The sequence below is a fragment of the Siniperca chuatsi genome, linkage group LG1 (genome assembly GCF_020085105.1).
Source record: "Siniperca chuatsi isolate FFG_IHB_CAS linkage group LG1, ASM2008510v1, whole genome shotgun sequence".
NCBI classification, from domain to species: Eukaryota; Metazoa; Chordata; class Actinopteri; order Centrarchiformes; family Sinipercidae; genus Siniperca; species Siniperca chuatsi.
In genome coordinates this window covers 36,283,989-36,302,742 of record NC_058042.1, presented here as the reverse complement: position 1 = coordinate 36,302,742, position 18,754 = coordinate 36,283,989, and the positions used below count along the sequence as shown (strand labels likewise).

Below are 18,754 nucleotides of genomic sequence, written 5' to 3'. Positions count from 1 at the left end.
CCTGCTTTGTTTAAAATTATTTCAGAATATTCAGTGGTCTCAGGTTATAAAATTATTATGGAAAAGAAATAATGGCAGTAGGGAACCATAAAAACATAATTCAAGACTTACAACAATAATTTAAGTGGACAACCAATATCAAATATTTAGGATGTGTAAAAAGTGACAATAAGCAACAGATATGAAGACAATTTTATTTCATTACTCAATAATATGAACTTGACTAGATGGATGAATCTTCCTTTAAATGGGAAGAATCGATCCATGAAAATGACGTGGCATCCAAAATTTGTATTTCTATTTTCTACTATACCAACTACTCCACCTAAAATGTTCATTAAAAAAGTATATTCTCTCATTACAGACTTTATATGGGGATAGAAAAATCATAGAATTTAAAAGGAAGGTTTTACATCTTCCAAAGATGGAAGGGGGATTTCATTTCCCACATGTAGAATTATTTTACCTTGCTTCTCAAGCATTTTACCTACGCCACTTAGCCAAAAACACAACAGAAGACCAGGGGATTCAAGTTGAAAATGCACAAGTCTATCCTTTTCATATATATTTTCAAAAGATAAAAAAAATTCTGTCCATTTTATAGTACAAAATTTTGCAGAAACATGGGGGGGGGGAGACGACGACAATGGAGATGTTTTTAGACAGCCGAGATTACAGCTAAAAAGATGTAAAGAAGCCATTGGAAAGAGCGTTGCTGGATATCATGGACATGGAGGAAACCAAGTTTGTATGCCAATGAATTAACAATTTCACTGTGTTAAGTGAAACAATAGCAAGTGCTAAGTAGATATAAATTAATCTTAGAATATATATAATAAACCCCAGGAACACAGTTTGCTTTAAAATGATTTTGTATTAGATGAAACTCGTAAAAAGTAATGGAAAGAAAGGCGGCCTGGAGACTTGGTGGGACAAGCAGCATTTTGAGGCCTTGTAGAGGGGCAACTTTGCAGGCAACATTCGATTTTTTTTAACAAATACCGCAATTGAAATCGCCATTATTTACTATGAAGTCAACTCCAGACCTGTATTGTGGTCTACATGGTTTTAAACAACAGCAATTCTCATCACAACTCAGTGATTTTTAAAGCAGTCAGTCAGAGAAAATCTAAATTGAACCTCTTGCAATTTGAAAATTGCACCTTTTCAAATCCCAATTTCAACTTAAAAATGATTTATAGAAGCTAACCAGATGGGAATGTCTTTTTTTGTCTAATCTGGTGAATTAAATACCTAGCAAATCAAGTATTTCATTGATGCAAACATCCTATAAATCCAATATTATCATAAAGAAACGGTGGCCTATTACTACTAAGATGTTGAAGGGATTGCTTCCACGATATAAACCCTGTGACTAAATTTCTGACGCTAGACACATTTCTGTTGTCCCACGACATACAGTATATTGTCATATTGCCCAACCATAGTTGGAAGGTCAATTTTTTCTTGACTCTTGACATAGGCTAATTCCTTTTGATTCCGACCTCTGTGCTAAGCTAAACTTTGTGAGTACGGTAACAGTTATTCATCTTCTCATCTGACTTTGGGTGAAAAAGATAAACAAGCATGTTTCCCAAAATGTCCGAACGTTCCTTTAAATTCCACTCCTTATCTGCGGTCATGCTACAACAGAAACTCAGACACACAGGCAGCAGCTGCTTCATCACACAGCCACGGCATCTCATCAGCATCATGGTTTCATAACAGGCCGATTATGCTATAACTACTGTGCATGTGATTCCTCATCACGGTAATGTAACAATTAACAACTGCTTTAAACCTACACTTAATCACAAAAGCAGATTTATATCAGTATCATTATTCCAGACTTGCTTTCCAGCCCTGAAACACTAACACACAGCCCACCTCCCTCCCACCCACCATTAACTGTCAAAGTGTGACACGCCATGACACAACAGTACTGACAGTAATCACACAGATGTTTTGGGGGTGGAAAGGCAGGATGGAACAAACACAATACAGCTGGGCATGGCGCCCACACACACGGATGTCTACACACACATAGCTAATGAGGAAATATGTTGGGGGCACTCTGTTGCTTTGGTATGCTGGTTTTAGGCTTGTACTATAGTCTTAGTTCTTACTGCCTTCTACCATACACTGTTGTGCTACATTTTTTTAGGCTTTCCCATTTACACCCCTAAAAGTGACACCTGTGCCCTCACTTGCCTTTGCGTCTGCTTGTATTCCATTTTTTGGTTTTGGACTTTTGGTTTTGGATCATTATTCGAGATGAATTCTTCATTAGCTGAAGCAATGTGTGCAATACTGATCAGGGTAGTTTCAGTTTAAAATTTGCATCTGACTTGAACTTTTCATACACCACCTTTTCCTTTTTTGCATTTATCAGGGGTGCAGACAACAACAATAAAGATGGCATTGCTTTTTCGTTTGCAATCACTTTCTATGCATCTTCACTGTCAGCCCTGTTAATGTGGTATCTCAATTCTTCAGTTCAGCCAATTTACTATAGTTCCATCTATATTTATGAATCACTAGTTACAAATTATAAATACATTTGATTGTTTTAATTTCATATGATATTGCTACTTGACATATTAAGGATTTCATGTAAATTAAATTTTTTTCAGAAAAACTGAGAGAAAGAATGGAATGGAAAGAAAGAACAATGTAGGAGATGTAGAGTAAATCATTGTCTGATTTGCTGTTCCTCTCTATTGACGTGATTAATCATGTGATCCCTTGAGAGTTCCACTTTGTTGTTGATAAATGTGTCTTATTCTTCACTTTTAGCAAATAACTTTTTCACTAATAAGTAGGCTCTGTAGTGTAATTCTTAGAAATTTGATAAATACTGGCTCCGCTCAGCATGTAATCACGCTATCATTCTTTCGACGGTTTAATCGGTGAGTTGACATTTGAGCAGCCGATCGTCACAGAGCATCCTCAACATTAAATCCTCCTCTAGCTGTTATTTTTTTACCCTTACATGAAACTTTTATATAATCGTTTATATCATCACGACTGTACATTCTGGTTCTGATGACCTGGCTCTGCTGGTACGGAACACTGCTGCGATGCTTTTGGCAAACATGAGCCATAAGTCTCACATCACCTCAACACTGGCATCTCTCTCTGGCTTCCGGTCAAGCACAGAATTTATTTATATTTACATTAATTTATTTATTTCATTTATTTTCATCACACTTTGCTTAGTAAGACTGATTCAGAGTTGTTGTTGTGGGCCCCTCAGGTCCTGTGAGCAGGGTCCAAACTGAAACTAAAAGATTTTTAAAACTACAAATTCTATCATTTGTTTTACTTAAAGCTGTTTTAATCAATATTTTTATAATAACAGTGGATCAAATGACTGCATAATGTGGAAGGTGTCGCTTGCAGGGACAAACCCACAGAGAATTATCACCAACTCTGCAGTTCCCCTCAGCTCTACAGAGCGTTTCTGCCTCTTTCGGTTCATTGTTTTAGTTTTATGACCCACAACTTCCCTGTTGTGGTTCAGTCTCAGCGCTCTCATCAATCTCATTTCCAGCAGCAGCAGGCAGCTGTTTTCAGAGAAAAAAGCTCTGATAAACCCGCTGCGCGCTACTTCACCAGCACCAACCGGCAGACAGACAAAGTTACTGTTGCTCCATGTCGGCTGGATGTGTAGATAGGGAACTGTTTGCTAACACCTTCGCCATAACTACGGTCTTACTGTTTCCTGTGTCATTTACACCCCCCTGGCATTTTGTTCTCAGGATTTATGAATTATGAATAATTTCATTCAATAAAGAAAAAAAAACTTATAAAGGTGGCATGTCAAGTTGAATTTTCCATAGGGCTGCAACTAATGATTATTTCCATTATCAATTAATCTGTCAATTATATTTCAGACTAACTGATTACTCATTTACAGACAGTACATTTGTAGTCTTCCAATATCAAAAAAGTATTAAAAATGCCCATCACATTTACCCAGAACTAAAGGTGACGTCTTAAAATTGCTTTTTTTCAGTCCAAAATCCAGAGATATATTCAATGTATGACATAAAGCTTAGAAAAGCGACGAACCCTCACAATTTAAAGTTAATTTTCCACCGATTGACTAACTGATTAATTGATTAATTAATTTCAGCTCACTTGCTTTGAGTGTTTTTTCCAGAGCATTTGTGCAACAAATGTTATTTTCATAATCAAATTTTTCCCCTGGATTTTTATATTACATATGTTAAATCTAAATTCAGTGTTTTGTTTTTATTCAAAACAAATATTTATTTAAATAAAAACCCCAAATAATGAGCACTAACCATAGGACATGTTTGTGTGTCATACCACACTTCTGTGCTACATTTATTTAACACATATGGCATCTTTTAACAATGATATAAAACAATAATGGTTATTCACCACATATGGATGCTGCAGCATGAGACACCTACCAGCCAATGTCCTTTAAAGGTTTAAGGCATCACAGACTGAGCCTATTCATGCACCAATATATCAACTCTCATACTGTGTCAGCTTATTTTTGATGCTAAGTGCATTTAATAGAAAGTACATACAACTAACCTACTAATAATTTAGATTGTTGCAACTTTGAAAAGACAAGTACAGAGTTCAGCAGTTTCTCGTATTATACGAGATCTGGTGGATTCTCATTTCAGTGGGCAGCAGCTGAAGAGGCAAATACTGCTATAAATATTTTAGTATTCCATAAGCTGTTTCATCAATGTGAAGCTGCCACACATGTTCAGCTATCTGACAACCTGCAGGTGAACACACACACTAACACTTTCTGTCCTACAACTTCCTTCAAGACGTTCTTAACAAGAGATACAAATGAAATGTGGAAGAATAAATTGGGAAACATTTTTATGTGACCTCCAGTTGTTCAGTTACAGTACAGCAACACTGCCTTACTGTGGTTACAGGTCCAAACTAATTCAACCACTACTCAGAACAAAGGCTGTGTATTTAAATCTTTACTTAATAATAAAATCCTGGCACAGTTTAAAGATGCCTGAAGTTTGTGCTCTTTCAGTGGGCTCTTTATTTTTTTACCCTCAATTTTAAACTCTTCCTGCAGAAAAACTGCACTGTAAACAAGTAGGATTCTTTCACCATACCTGAACATTTTATGACTTGTTTTACAAAAAAATAAGATTCAGCCCTTAAATCCTAAGCTTTTTTCCTTCGGTTTTCCTTCTCTTTATTTGCAGGCTTGTCTTTGGAGGCCTACTTTTCTTGAAAAATGTTAAAATTGTGTAAAACAGTATTGCCTTTTAGTTCTGGTCTGGTTCATGGTCTCACTGACTTATTGCAAACAAACCAAGAGCTGCAACCATGCAGTCGAATGGTCTGACATGTAACACATTCACAGCTTTGGTGATCTTGCATCATCAGCGCTACATGGAGCCATGTTAGGAAAACATGCAGCACTTTACTGAACCTCATGTGGGTATTTATGTTGTCTGGTGTCACAAAGAGCTCACAGAGAAGCTCACAGGCCAGTGGTGGACTGGTCCGCTTATGAAAAGACAGTTGCTCTTCTTTAAGAATGGAGTGGACGTGTGATCCCAATATATTACTGTGTATGTGTCATGTTGAAGGTAAATTAAAGATCAGAACTACTGTAAATCTGCTCATCATAGTGTTTAGACCCAAAGCATGACTGTTATTGAGAGTGTCATCTCAAATAGCAGTCTAATTTGACTGGATTAAAATGTAAATATTTACCTAATGTCTTATAGTGTAAGGATGATTGAAATGTCATTTTACAGTGTGTTGCACTATAGGGCCCCTGTAATTATTAAATGATGGGGGAAAAAAAAGCTTACCTAAGCTAGCTAGCCATATCCTAAGATTACCATAGATAACACTATATGAAACACCACCGCACAAAGTAACCTATATCTATAGCTAATGTATAGTTATATGTTGCAAAACGAATTAATTACTCTATCACAAAAGATTCATCACTTGACATGACAGACTCTGTATGAATCTCACTCCACTCGACCATGAAATATGCAGGTTGTGCAACGAACTGGCAACCACTGGAATGGAATGGAAGGGGGGAGGGGGAGTGTGTCATCTAGTGGCTGACTGTTATCAGTGTTATCAATAGCACCTTTAATCATTCACCATCATCTTTGTTTTGAAATATCGTCGTTTTATACATACAAGATACAAGATAGATTTACTGAATATTTTACAACACAGGGTTGTATAATGAGATTTTGTTTTGTAGTTCCCTTTATGCTACGCAAAAAAAATTCTAAACTATAAAATTATATACAGTAGATGTTTCCAGTCAGGATGCCTTTCTATTGCTCCTCTGTAAAACTTGTTAACTTTTTTCTTGTTAAAGCATTTTGCCTTCTTAAGTTTCCTTAAGAAATACATCTGTTTCTGAGCTTTCTTTACCAGATTGGAGATGTAAATGGACTGTACTTGTATAGCACCTTGCTAGTGAAGCGCTTTAGTCAAAGTGCTTCACACATTACATATCACATTCACCCTATTCACACACAGATAGCATAGAAACTAACTAATCATTTACACACAATTTGGGGTTCAGTGTCTTTACCCAAGGACACTTCGACATGTGGGTTGGGGGAAGCCGGGATTGAACTGCCGAACCGCTCTACCACTAAGCCACAGTCTCCCATAATGTGAGATGACCATGACAGGTTCTCAGTGATGCTGATTGCCTGGCACCTAAAACTGTTCACCTGCTCCACCTCAGCTCCACTGATGTAGACGGGTATGTGTCTTTGCCTCCTTGCTGGCCGATGATGGTGGTGTCATCCACAAATTTCACAACAGAGTTGTCTCCATGTCGGGGGCTGAAGTCATGGGTGTACAGCATGTAAAGGAGGGGGCTGAGTACTCAGCCCTGGGGGGGCTCCAGTCCTGAGCACTAGAGTGTCCGAACTGTCTGGGGTCTGTTTGTGAGGAAGTCCAATATCCAGTTGCAGAGTGTGGTACTCAAGCCCAGAGTGTTAAGTTTTCCAATCAGTTTAATGGGAGAGATTGTGTTGAATGCTGATCAGAAATCAACAAACAGCATTCTGATGTAGGTGTTGTTGTTCTCAAGGTGTGTGAAGACTGAGTGGAGGGCAGTGGAGATGGCATCCTCTGTGGATCTGTTGGTTCTGAATGCAAACTGGTGAGGGTCCAGGCTGGCTGGGATGTTGTTTTTGATGTGCTGGAGAACCAGGTTCTCAAAGCACTTCATCAGAATTGGGGTGAGAGCCACAGGGCGGTAGTCGTTTATACTAGACACTGCAGACTTTTAAGGTGCAGGGACGATGGTGGCTGTCTTGAAGCAGATGGGAACAATCTGAGATGAGATAAAACAATCAGTTTTATCTCCATTATTGGTTACAAGCACTAATTGCTATTGCAGAGGATCTTCCCTGTGAAACAATCAGACCGCAGAAACAGCAACAATGTAAAAGCTTTTAAACCGGAGGTGCAGTGGTTGGTACACGCAGGTGGTGTGTACCCTCCTCTGGGCAGGGGGGATTTACAGTATATATTCCTAAAAACAAGCCAGGGGCATGTTTCAGTGTTCATCTTGCAGAGCAAGGCTGCATCAAATCATGCTACAAGCATGCCTCCTCCAAGGCAGTTTTAAAGGACAGGTCTGGTGATATTCTATATTCTCCTTACTTTCAACAAATTCCATGAAAAGACACAAATCAACAATGAATGTACTAACAAATATTAGAAAAACACATCAGTGAGCCACACTGTTGCACCATTACCATGAACACACACTGTAGTTTATTTTGACTCAACCCCACATAAACCGTCCTGCTGCCCCAAATACTGACTAGAGCACCAAATGTGGATTAATCCGCCGCTCAAAATAGTCCCCAACAAATGCACTATTTCCTCCTGTTTGAGAAACGTTAAGAACTACAGTGTCGAGCTGTTTTGGGGATGACTTTTTATAAATGAAACTATATATTTGTGACCTGTTTTTAAAAATTCATGTCTTCAGACAAACCAATAAGCTTGGAGCTGAGAGCAATAGAAAAAGTAGGGAAGTAAGAAAGTATTAAGAGACACCCTAACACATTTTGAGTTTGTCAAGGGATTTGTTGACAATTACTAAAATACAGAATATTGCAAGCCTTATCATTAAAGTATTTGTCCTTAATCAACCACAAGCCAAGGGGGAAGCACTGTCTTATCCCCAATGTCTACCAGACTGGTGAGCAAAGTGTATCAGCTGCAGCTCTTTTCTCTGCTGTGCTATCTTTACGTGTCTGGTCTATTTCTGCAAGAGAAGATCTGAATAGTAAAATCTACTTATGAATGTATATAAATGCCTGACAGTTGACATGAAAATAATATTTAAAAATGAATTACATTTGTTATTGACTGTATTTATGCACATAAAGCAAAAGTAGTTTATGTCACTTCTCCTCAAAAGTCTGTAAAGCAGGAGAAGGAGTTTTCCTATACTATTATAGAATACAGATACAAAATAAAATTAGGAATCAAGCCACAAAGCATCTGTTACCACTTTGATCATAAATGTGCTGTAAACATGTTTTCAATATGCTTATAAAACACTGACACATTAAAAAGTCAACAAAACAATTAGAACCAATATTGGAAATGTGTCTGTTGGTGGCTGCTGACGAACAGACTGCTTGAAGACGCTCCACTTCTGATAAGCTTCAGGTGGCCATGACAGAGACGTGACCAACCAATGCAGCAGCATCCAGTGGACATGAAGGGTTAAGCATAAACATGAGGAACAAAAGTCTACTCCCTTGCTTTCTGTAACCTACAAGCAGTGTTGCCAGATTGTACTGGCAAAAGGTAGCCCAAGAGAGCTATGACAGAATAATAACTGGAATAGGATAAGATAGCATAGAAAAAAGTTTAATCTTAATGGTAATAAACTGAAATGACATTTGGTTTTGACAGTCAGCAGTTATCGGTCATTGCATTGCCCTGTCAGACTCAGAACTACTCAAACTTTTCGATGGTGGAAACCCCAAATGGTACAAAAAGTAGCTCAAACTATCACATCCCACCCAAAACAATTTTACCCGCACAGTTACATAACAGAGAACCACCTCTCTGGCAACACTGCCTTAAGCTTCATGGATCGGTATGAGATAGATAAGTCTAGTTACAACACTAGTAAGCTAATTGTGCATAACTAAAAATAAGACGCAAACACATCAAAGCACACTAAAAATCAACTGGACTAAAGAATATTGTAGCATCAAGTGCATCAGGATACTAGTGAAGTCATCTGCCAGAGCATACAAACCGGCAGATTGGTCACTTTGTGTAAGTTTTCAACCTGAATTCTGAACTGAATGACTTAATAGGATGAAGGGAGCGTGTCACAGAAGGAGGAGGAGAGGAGAGGACAAGCAAAGATAAAGGCACAAGAGGAGGACGAGGAGGACCGCCTTCGTCTCCTCGCTCCTCTGGAGGTTTGAACGCTGTGATGTGGAAACAACTGGAGACTGTCTGACCAAACTGGAGCAGGAGGGCGAGAGACATAGCCAGACAGACGCAGAGAGAGAGAGTCCACCCTGCACTCTGTCATTTACAGATGTGGAATGTGGCAGTCTGTTGGCCTTGAGCATTAATTACAGACCATCTCTCTCTCTCGCTCTCTTGCTCTCTCACTCGCTGTCAAGGCCAGTCAACCAGAACCAGACTGCACCCACAATCCTTTGCTCCAAGCTCCAGTCCCCAGACACAAAAAACAGGCAGTACCCATGATTCACACACACACACACACACACACAGTGGTGCTGGCGCTCCAGCTGCTACATTTGAAGCTGTCTGTACTGATTATGATCCATTCATACAAAACCACCAACTCATTCATTTAATTAAGTCGCTGAGCTTGTTAACTTGATGAGGAAATAAAATGAAAACAAGCAGTCAGGGAGAGCTGCTCACAAACTAATGCTACACTTAAAGAGTGGAAGAACACTACATAGAACCGACATTTAACAGCCGTCACTATACTGATATTGATACACAACTTGTTATCATGTGACTGAAGTGCCACACATGTTATGACACCTGAGCAGGTTTCATTCATGGATGAAGACCATGAGATGCAGCTGAAAGCTCAGAAACAAGTAGTAAGTGGACCTTTGAGTTGAGATTATTTAGTCACACACACTGTTCCCAAGATCAAGCCTGAACTTCCATGCACAAGTCTTCATCGCCCGTTAATATTCCATACAAACTGTTTGCCTTGGAGCATAAAAGGGGAAGCCTGAACAAACCAGGATGAAGGCATTAAAGAGTTAAAAAGACTATAAGCAAGGCAGAAACAGAAGACCGTTACGACGCTGAGGGCTTCGTGAAGACGTCATATCTGTCATCTGTCTAATTGTGTTTCATGCCCCTTTGGACGTCGTTGCAGCAATATTTCCAGATCTCAGCAATCAGCTTGGCGAATACAGTCTTATCATAACCAATAGAAAGGATGGCCAAAACTACAAAAATAAGACCCAAGTTGTAATAAACCAGAATTATCTTTTACGGTTTTCTCCACACTGGATACAACTTGTCACTTGGAATAAGAGGAATAAGACTTAAAAGCTGCATTAAATGCCACATGGGGGCAGACCTCCACAACAGGCTGGAAATCACACACGGTGACAGGTAAGGGCAGCCTTATAAACCCTTATAAATATACATGGCTAACATGTTAGCAGACAGTTGCCAGTTTACACATCAAGCAACACAGTCGAAGTGTCCTTGGGCAAGACACTGAACCCCAAATTGCTCCCGAGGGCTGTGCCATCAGTGTGTGAATGTGTGTGAATGGGGTGAATCCGATATGTAGTTGAAGCGCTTTGAGCGGCCAGAAGACTAGAAAGGCGCTATACAAGTACAGTCCAGTCCAGAAGTCCAGAATCTGTAAGTGGTCATACTGTATCAATCAGGGCAAAGAAACCAGGAACGAGTGAGCATGAAAAATAAAATATCATGGACTGATGTATGAATAAAACACTTTTATTTACATTTATTGTTACCGAACTAATTGTGCCAATTAATCGTGATATAGACTTAAGTCTTATCGTCCAACCCTGACATGTTTTTTCTTTGTTGTCATCTATATGAGGCGACCTATAGGAGTTATCTAACATCAGGAGTAAGCTGAGAGTTTGAAGTTTCTTTTCAAAACTAATGTGCTGCGAAAATGAAGATTTATTTCGCCAGACTGAGCACAAATCAATTTTCAGCATTCAGTTCCATTTCCATGAGAAAACCGTTCAGTGTGGAAGAAGATTTGCAGCTGGGAGGGTGGACGGTGTACATACTGCTGTGACAGCTGACATGGCGCCCATGCGGTGCTACATGATGACATACTATCCCCTGTCCCATAGCTATCTGTCACAATATTCTGTCATTCCCTCGTCTGCTGCTCTCTCCTCATTGCATCATTGTTCCAGGTGTGTGTTGCTCCCCTGCTGCCAAAAACTGCATATGTGCAAATGTACACATGGTCACTAAAGAAAGCGTGTAAGCAGAACAGATGAATATAAGCTGATGGAGAGGACACAACCAAATCATTACAAACACAAAGGTTTAGTTAGACCAAAACCTGCACCGAACGTGTGTGTGTGTATGGGCCAGAGGTATTGGGGCGGCCCGAAGAAGATTAACAACTGAGTGACTAGCAGGCCCAACCCAGCTGACCTCTGCCAGAGCCCTGGTGCCCAGAGGTGCCAACTTACGTGATGTTATAACCCTTATTTGGTGTTTTCCCCTTTCATTTATGTATTTATTCATTTGTATTTATTTATTCTTTTTTTTTTTAAATTAATTTTTATTTATTTATTTTTAACTATTTTCTCAGTCTTCCCTCACTGTTCTGTCTTTTCTCTATTAGTTATAAATACACACACACTCATATGCATACACACTTGTGCCCTAACCACTCTTAGCAACAATAACTAGCTTGCATATTATTATTATTATTATTATTATTATTATTATTATTATTATATATCTTATATTTTTTTAGTATATATATATATATATAATTTTTCTTTTGTTTTTCCTTTTTGGGTTTTCTAGTTTTCTCATGTTTCGTCTGATGTACACTTTATAGTATAGCCTATGTTGCTTGTAAACCTTTCATTTAATCTAATTCTATGTGTGTCTCTACCTCTGTCTGTGTTTACGTACTGTTGGTTTGCACTAATAATAAAAAAAAAGTGCGTGTATGTGTGCAAATGTGTGTACGTGTTCACACAAGTCCGTTAAACATCATAAACCAGAGCTCTGTCTAAAGCCTAATTGTCACTTTGTCTGCATGTAAAAACAGGCTGTAAGTTGTAATAAGCTGAAATAATAGTGTGGAGGACAAGAAAAACACACACACACTCGTAACGTATCATCACAGGCAGGTGACTGAGCACACCAGTCACATTCTTTGAATTTGGACACAGAGGTTATTTTGGTGTCAATAGTCCGATCATGCATTGGTTGGACGCATTGGATCCGAATGCTATACGGAAATGTAGTTAAACGAGAAGCTTTCCTCCGTACAGTGTTGTGTTGGGACCACTGGGACTCCACAGATGAATTTGCTCATTTGTGTGACTTTAACTGAACCTTTATTCTGAGCCACTGAACTCAGTTTCCCACAATCCTCCAGACACCTGTATGTGTACTCTTCCCCTGGACCCAGCTTCCTGTTACCATTGGCCATTCAGACTTGCCCTGTGATGTCACCAGATCAACAGAAATCCCAGCTCGGGCCATAGTTCTCTCTCCTTCCTCCAGGCCTCTTCACTGCAGCTGGGCAGCAGCCGCTGTTTTCCGGTGTGTCCTGCTCGGAGCTAACGCGCCGCAGAACCAAACCCTCCGATCCTGCAGCAGCGCTGCGAGGGCCACTAACTGAGAAGAACAGACGGAGCGACCGGCTTCCTCCATCTTCCCAGTCGGAAAACAGCACAGCAAAAGGCGCTTCCAAAACAGAACCACAATTCTTCCCCACCTGGCTAATCCACAACGGAACCGCCATCTTACAACGTAGCACGCCAAAGCAACTTCTTCCTATAGGGACTGGTAACCCACCGGGGCATTATATAGCGTCACATAGCTTCACAGTGTACTTGGTTAAGCACAGGACTGTTTGGTTTTAACAATGTACATGTACTGATGGGTTATTCTGAGGTTTATTGTTGTGATGTGTTTTCATCTGTTGGATCATTTGGTAGCCATATGCTAAAGTGATGTTAGTAACGTTATGCTCCACACAGACAGTCTTTGCATGCTAACTCCTTTTAACTTGGCATCTTTTCCAACACCCACACACACATAGATCGCATACACGTCTAATTTGGCCTACACGATCGCACATGGCGGAGAGGAACTTCCTGCTCCTGCTTCACATGCTTTCTTTGTTCATGATCGTGCACACGAGACCTGCATACGGAGGCAGAACAAAAGAAAACACACACACACGTGTCTTTTGTTCTTTAGTTAAGTGCATTGTAGTTAGATTTCATATTGTGTGTTGTTGCTTTTATTATCTTTTAATAAATGCCTGTGGATAACCTCTTCTATGCTGAACTGCAAAACCCTTCAACCTATTTGCTATTTATATGGTCATTTTGGTTGTAGTTATTAAATTAATTATTAATCAGAGTTCCAAATTGATAGTTTAGTATATTTTACGAGACTCAGTCAATTGATTGGCTATCATTTCCCTTCTTTAGGGGTGGTGCCCCAAGGAACTTTATTAATTAAAGTTATTATTTATGATTATCTTTGATAATCCTTTAGACCATTTTAATTCCCAACACCACCGGACCATCGACCAAATCAAAGTTCCTACTCAAGAGGACAGCAGCATTACTGGTAAGTTCAGTCTTATCCACGATTAACTGATTGCATGTACACAATGTGGTGCCCCTTTAACCGTAGTACTGTAAACCCCAACAGTTGCTGCTCCCCAACATCGATGGCCCCTGGAGTTTTTAGCAAATTTAACTCAAACAGCAGGAAACAGTGCATTTGTTGGTTTGGATCTGCACATGGGATTTGTTGCCAGTAAGAAAAATATAAAATATCATTAGTCTTACACTTTAAGCTGTTTGCTCATTTATTAAGCAAGCTCCTAAAACTTTGTACAGTGGATATGGATGGCTCTGCAATTCATTCATTTAAAAGTGACGTTTAAATGAAACCTGGAATTGAAGAGCAGTTCACAGTTTACCATGTGCGTAGCAGGTGTTTGTTGTTGTTCAGACGGTGATCATCAGACGTTCATCAACTTACAACATACACTTATTAACTTTCTTTCTGAGAGTAAGATGAGAAGATCAATATCAACCTCTTGTCTGAGTATTAAGTACGGAACTGGAGTCAGGAGGTAATTAGCCTAGCTTAGCATAAAGACCGGAAGCAGGAGGAAACAGCTAGCCAAAAAGTTTACTTACCAACAACTCTAAAGCTGATTAATTAACATGCTGTATCTTGTTTGTCTAATCTGTATGTAAACATGACAGTTTGTGGATTTAGGGGCAGTTACGTGATGGAACTGTGACTCGGCTAACAGCTGGACGCAGTGACTTCCTGGAGTCTTCACAGTGAGGTTGCCCAGTTTGGTACTATTGTACAGAGGATGGATAAACTAGATCTGTTTGCAAGGTTCATTGTTTTTTTTGCTTTTTGTCTTTTACTGATTTTACTAAAAACATTTTAAAGAAGCAGATTAGTTTGGACAGATTAGTCCCCACATTTTGTTGTCCTGCTAGCACCAGGGGAGACTGGCAGTACAGTAAACAGGGTCCTCTTGTGGCAAGGACTGCTTAGAAAACAGAGAGAAAACGCAAAATAAAATCTGCTTTCTCACAGATCAGGTCTGTTTATAATACAACGCGGAGGTATTGGATAATAAGCAAGAGGAGAGACTACAACAGACTGCACCAGTCCGGCTGTAGTTAGTGCAGCATCACCAATTAAGCCATGTTAGAGAGACAGTAGGAACACTTAGTGTCTCTCTCCCTCCTATACAATGCAAAGGCTTGTTCAGAGCCTGAGCCAATGGAGCAGCTGTCAAAGCAAATTAGAGCAGGAAAAAACACTGGAGAGTCTCCTCCTCCTCCTCCTCCTCCTCTGTCCTCCCCCCATCCTTTTCCCCTCTCTCCTCATTCATCTGGAGACTGAGCCAGACCCACACACACACACATACACACACACACACCAGAATACAAATAATGTAAGAGCATGCATGTACATCATTCGGGATACACTGGTGAATGTTCTGTGTGAGCTGTCATACAAACCGGACAGCTTCACCATTAGTGTGTGTTTGTGTGTGCACACCATTAGCACTATAGATCACACACATGACAACTGATCCATTAGCAGAGGAGGTATACTCAGAAGTAGAAATGTGTGTGTGTGTGTGTGTGTGTGTGCATCTTTATGCTCATAAGACACAGCCAATGCAGGTAACAGAGGTTACAGTTATAGCTCACCAAGGATACAAGCTACCTTTTCCTCCACAGCATCCACACACACACACACACACACACACACACACACACACACACACTCTCTCTCTCAATGACAGGTTTTTTATTATGCTAATATCTTCACCATAGGCATAACCAGGCTAGTATGCACCGTCCTCATATGCCTTTAGTTACTATGTTCCAGTGGTAACAAGCAAGACTCATCCTTCACCCTGGAAAACCTCCACTCCCCCACTCCAACCCTCCTCTCCTCCCCAGCATTATCAAACTCACTTATTACCAGGATCACTTTATGGCTGCTGAGATAACAAAGGGCCGGGGCTTCGTTAGCAGCACTAAGACAGAGGCTCCATTATCAGCCAGGGAGAAGTCCCTTGAGAAAACATTGCTCTATGGTGCTTTTCAGGGGGATAAAGGGACAGAAAATACAAATAAGTGCCACAAGGTTGCGATAAACTCACTATTCTGTACTACAGACAAACTAAACCAACTAGTAATGATGATTTTGTTCAGTGACAACCAAACAAATGGACTCCAGCAGCTTTTAATGAATTGCCTGGGAGGGATGAGGACCCACAGGGGGTCACTGCTACAGCATCATTCCCCCCAAGACAATGAAGGCGACGGGAGGTCGCTACCTGAACTTGACCATAGTCATTAAGGATATAAGGAACACAAACAGCACCTTTAGACTGACTGTGGACAGCCAACTTGAGAGGCACTAAGGTTGGAAGCACAGGAAAGGAAATATTGCTGGTGGAGGAGCCTGAGGTGGAGGCAGAGTGACAAGCTTTGTTTTGTTTCTTTGTTTAGGGCTGCAACTAAAATTATTTGCTTCATTGTTTAATCTTCAAAAAACAGTCTCCATGAATCAATCAATTCTTTGGTCTATAGAATCTCAGAAAATAATAATAATTATACAAGTGCTGTGAGCCCAGGTTGATATATCAAACCCGTTTGTTTTTAACGACTTACAGTTCAAAGCTTAGATTTATTTATGTTATATATTAACATATATTGCTGGGAAGTGACATTCTTGCTTAAAAATATTACTTAAACTGCAAAATGTTCGCGGATGAATTTTATTTCAATCGACTACTTAATCAATTAATCAAAAACATTTCAACGTATCGCAAATTGTTAATAATAATGGTTCCCACAGCAAAGTACTCAGAAAAAAAACCATGATTAAATATGTTGTTTTTATAATAAAATGGCGAAGAAGCACGAGAGCGTTTAGAGTTAACTGTGTGACGTAGTGACTGTAGGACGCCACAAAACTTTCATGAATAGCCTTTCTACTAATAATCGACTTAATTCATCACAGTAAGGTCGGAATAAAGTCGCCCCTTAATAGCAGTATATGGGCGGCTAGCGCACGGGACGTCCATATCACCCATCGCAGGGTCACCCTAACCTCAGCAGCACCGCCGTGCTCCAGCCGGGATGTTACCTGGATGACAGCGGTGACAGACTGGCTGCGGCCGGGCGGGGTCCCGGTGTTCGGACGGGGTCTCCCTCCCTCCCTCCGCTGACTCAGTCCTCCTCTCCTGACCTTCCTGTTGCAGTGGCTCTACCAGCTCCTCTACCTTGCAGCTGCAGCAGACGCCACAATAAATCCACCTGGACCGGGGGCGAAGCGCCGGCAGTCGCCTGTTTGTTTTGTGCGCAGCGGCAGCGCTGATGCAGCTCACCGCCCCCCCTCCCTCTCCCTGCGTACGTTTGTGTCTGTGTGACGCTGAGCCGAGCCGTGCCGTGCCGGAGCTGACAGCAGCCCGACAGCACAACACATACACAAAGACACGATACGCCCAGCCGGCCAGCCACGCTCCAACGGGACCGCCCTCTACCGTAATACTCCGAAGAGCCGCTTCAGGAGAACGCCTCAGTCTAAACCAGCTCAACACCGGTTGATAATATAGGACAGGACTGGTACCACAGTACCGAGTGCCAGCAGGGACAACTAACAGTGACTTTAGGGAACAGATAGTAGATCCAGCCCTCTGTTTTACAAACAAATCTAATCCTCAAACACTCTTCAGTCCTGCCACTGCAAAATATCTCATCTAGTGTGCAACAGAAGAATTTAGTCTCCATTCCTTGACCCAAACAAAGATGGCAACCAGAAATGGCAGTTACCTTCTTGAATATAGAAAATGTTTTGTTGTCCTCCTGTGTGACAGAGCAGCCCTGCAACAGATTCATTTTAGATTCAGTTTAAAATCCTTTTATTTCTGATTTGTAAACAGCACATACTGTAGCCCAGTTACATTCCCAGAAGCTCAGTTTTGGACCAGACGTGTGACTCGGCTTAGCTGGAAGGACCGAACTCTGGGTCCTACTTCATCTTTCTGCAGTTGGCATTATAAAGGAATTGACTTTATTAGTACAAATTCAGAGGTAAATGACACTGATGGTCTTTTCATGTTCAAGTACATGGTAAGTAGAAGCTGCTTATGCTTCCTACTGCACACACAGTTGAGGCAGAAGCAGGTGTGTGAAGACTTAGAAAGGAGCTTAAAGGTCCAGTGTGTAGGATTTAGTGGCATCTAGCTTAGCGTAGCACGAGGACTGGAAACAGGGAGAAACAGCTGGCTCTGTCCAAAGGTTAAAAAATCCACCTAGCAGCACCTCTAAAGCTCACTAATCAACATGGTTTCTCTTGTTTGTTTAATCCGTACAAAACCCAGCCTGTGAAAAGGACAGGTGGTTTTACGGGTTTTATGTTCTAGACTTAAGCAATACTAACTTCCTGGAATCTTATTGTCACTGTGAGGTTGCCAGGCAACCAGCTTTGACTTCGCAACCTCAACTTTATTGAATTGTATTTGCCCTTTATTGGACAATAATGTGTTGCCTTCCACTTTATCTCTGTTTCCTTTGTTTCCTTTGTTTCCCTACATGTGTAACTATATCCGTATGCCTCCTTGAGGGGTTATCGCAAAATAAAGACAATTCAAAAGTCAAAACAGTTAAAAGTCAAAAGTAAAGCATGTGGACAGGTTAACCCCTCCACAGCCAACAGGTAAACTTGACACTAAAACACCTGCTACAGATTAGTGAAACCGTTGAAAGCTGCAATAATCACACGCAGAAATCCCCTCACCAGGCTAATTTTATGAAACACAATAGACAACAAAAGTCTCAGCATGCACTCCATCTCTAATCTCCATTTTACTGCCTTAAGACATTCAATTACCCCCCAGTCTTCATTTCAGATTATGTCCACTTTAATTTGAAAGTGTAAGTGT

General features: G+C 40.4%; 1 protein-coding gene across 1 annotated transcript in view; it reads right to left on the bottom strand.

Annotated features, from left to right (window-relative positions):
• The window catches only part of dok4 (docking protein 4), a 107,883-nt gene extending 90,537 nt beyond the window's left edge, over positions 1 to 17,346 (bottom strand). Inside the window, exon 1 of the mRNA XM_044197364.1 lies at positions 16,957 to 17,346. The gene's annotated coding sequence lies outside the window, so the exon portion shown is untranslated. The remainder of the gene's footprint in view (positions 1 to 16,956) is intronic.
• Between the last annotated feature and the right edge of the window lie 1,408 nt (positions 17,347 to 18,754).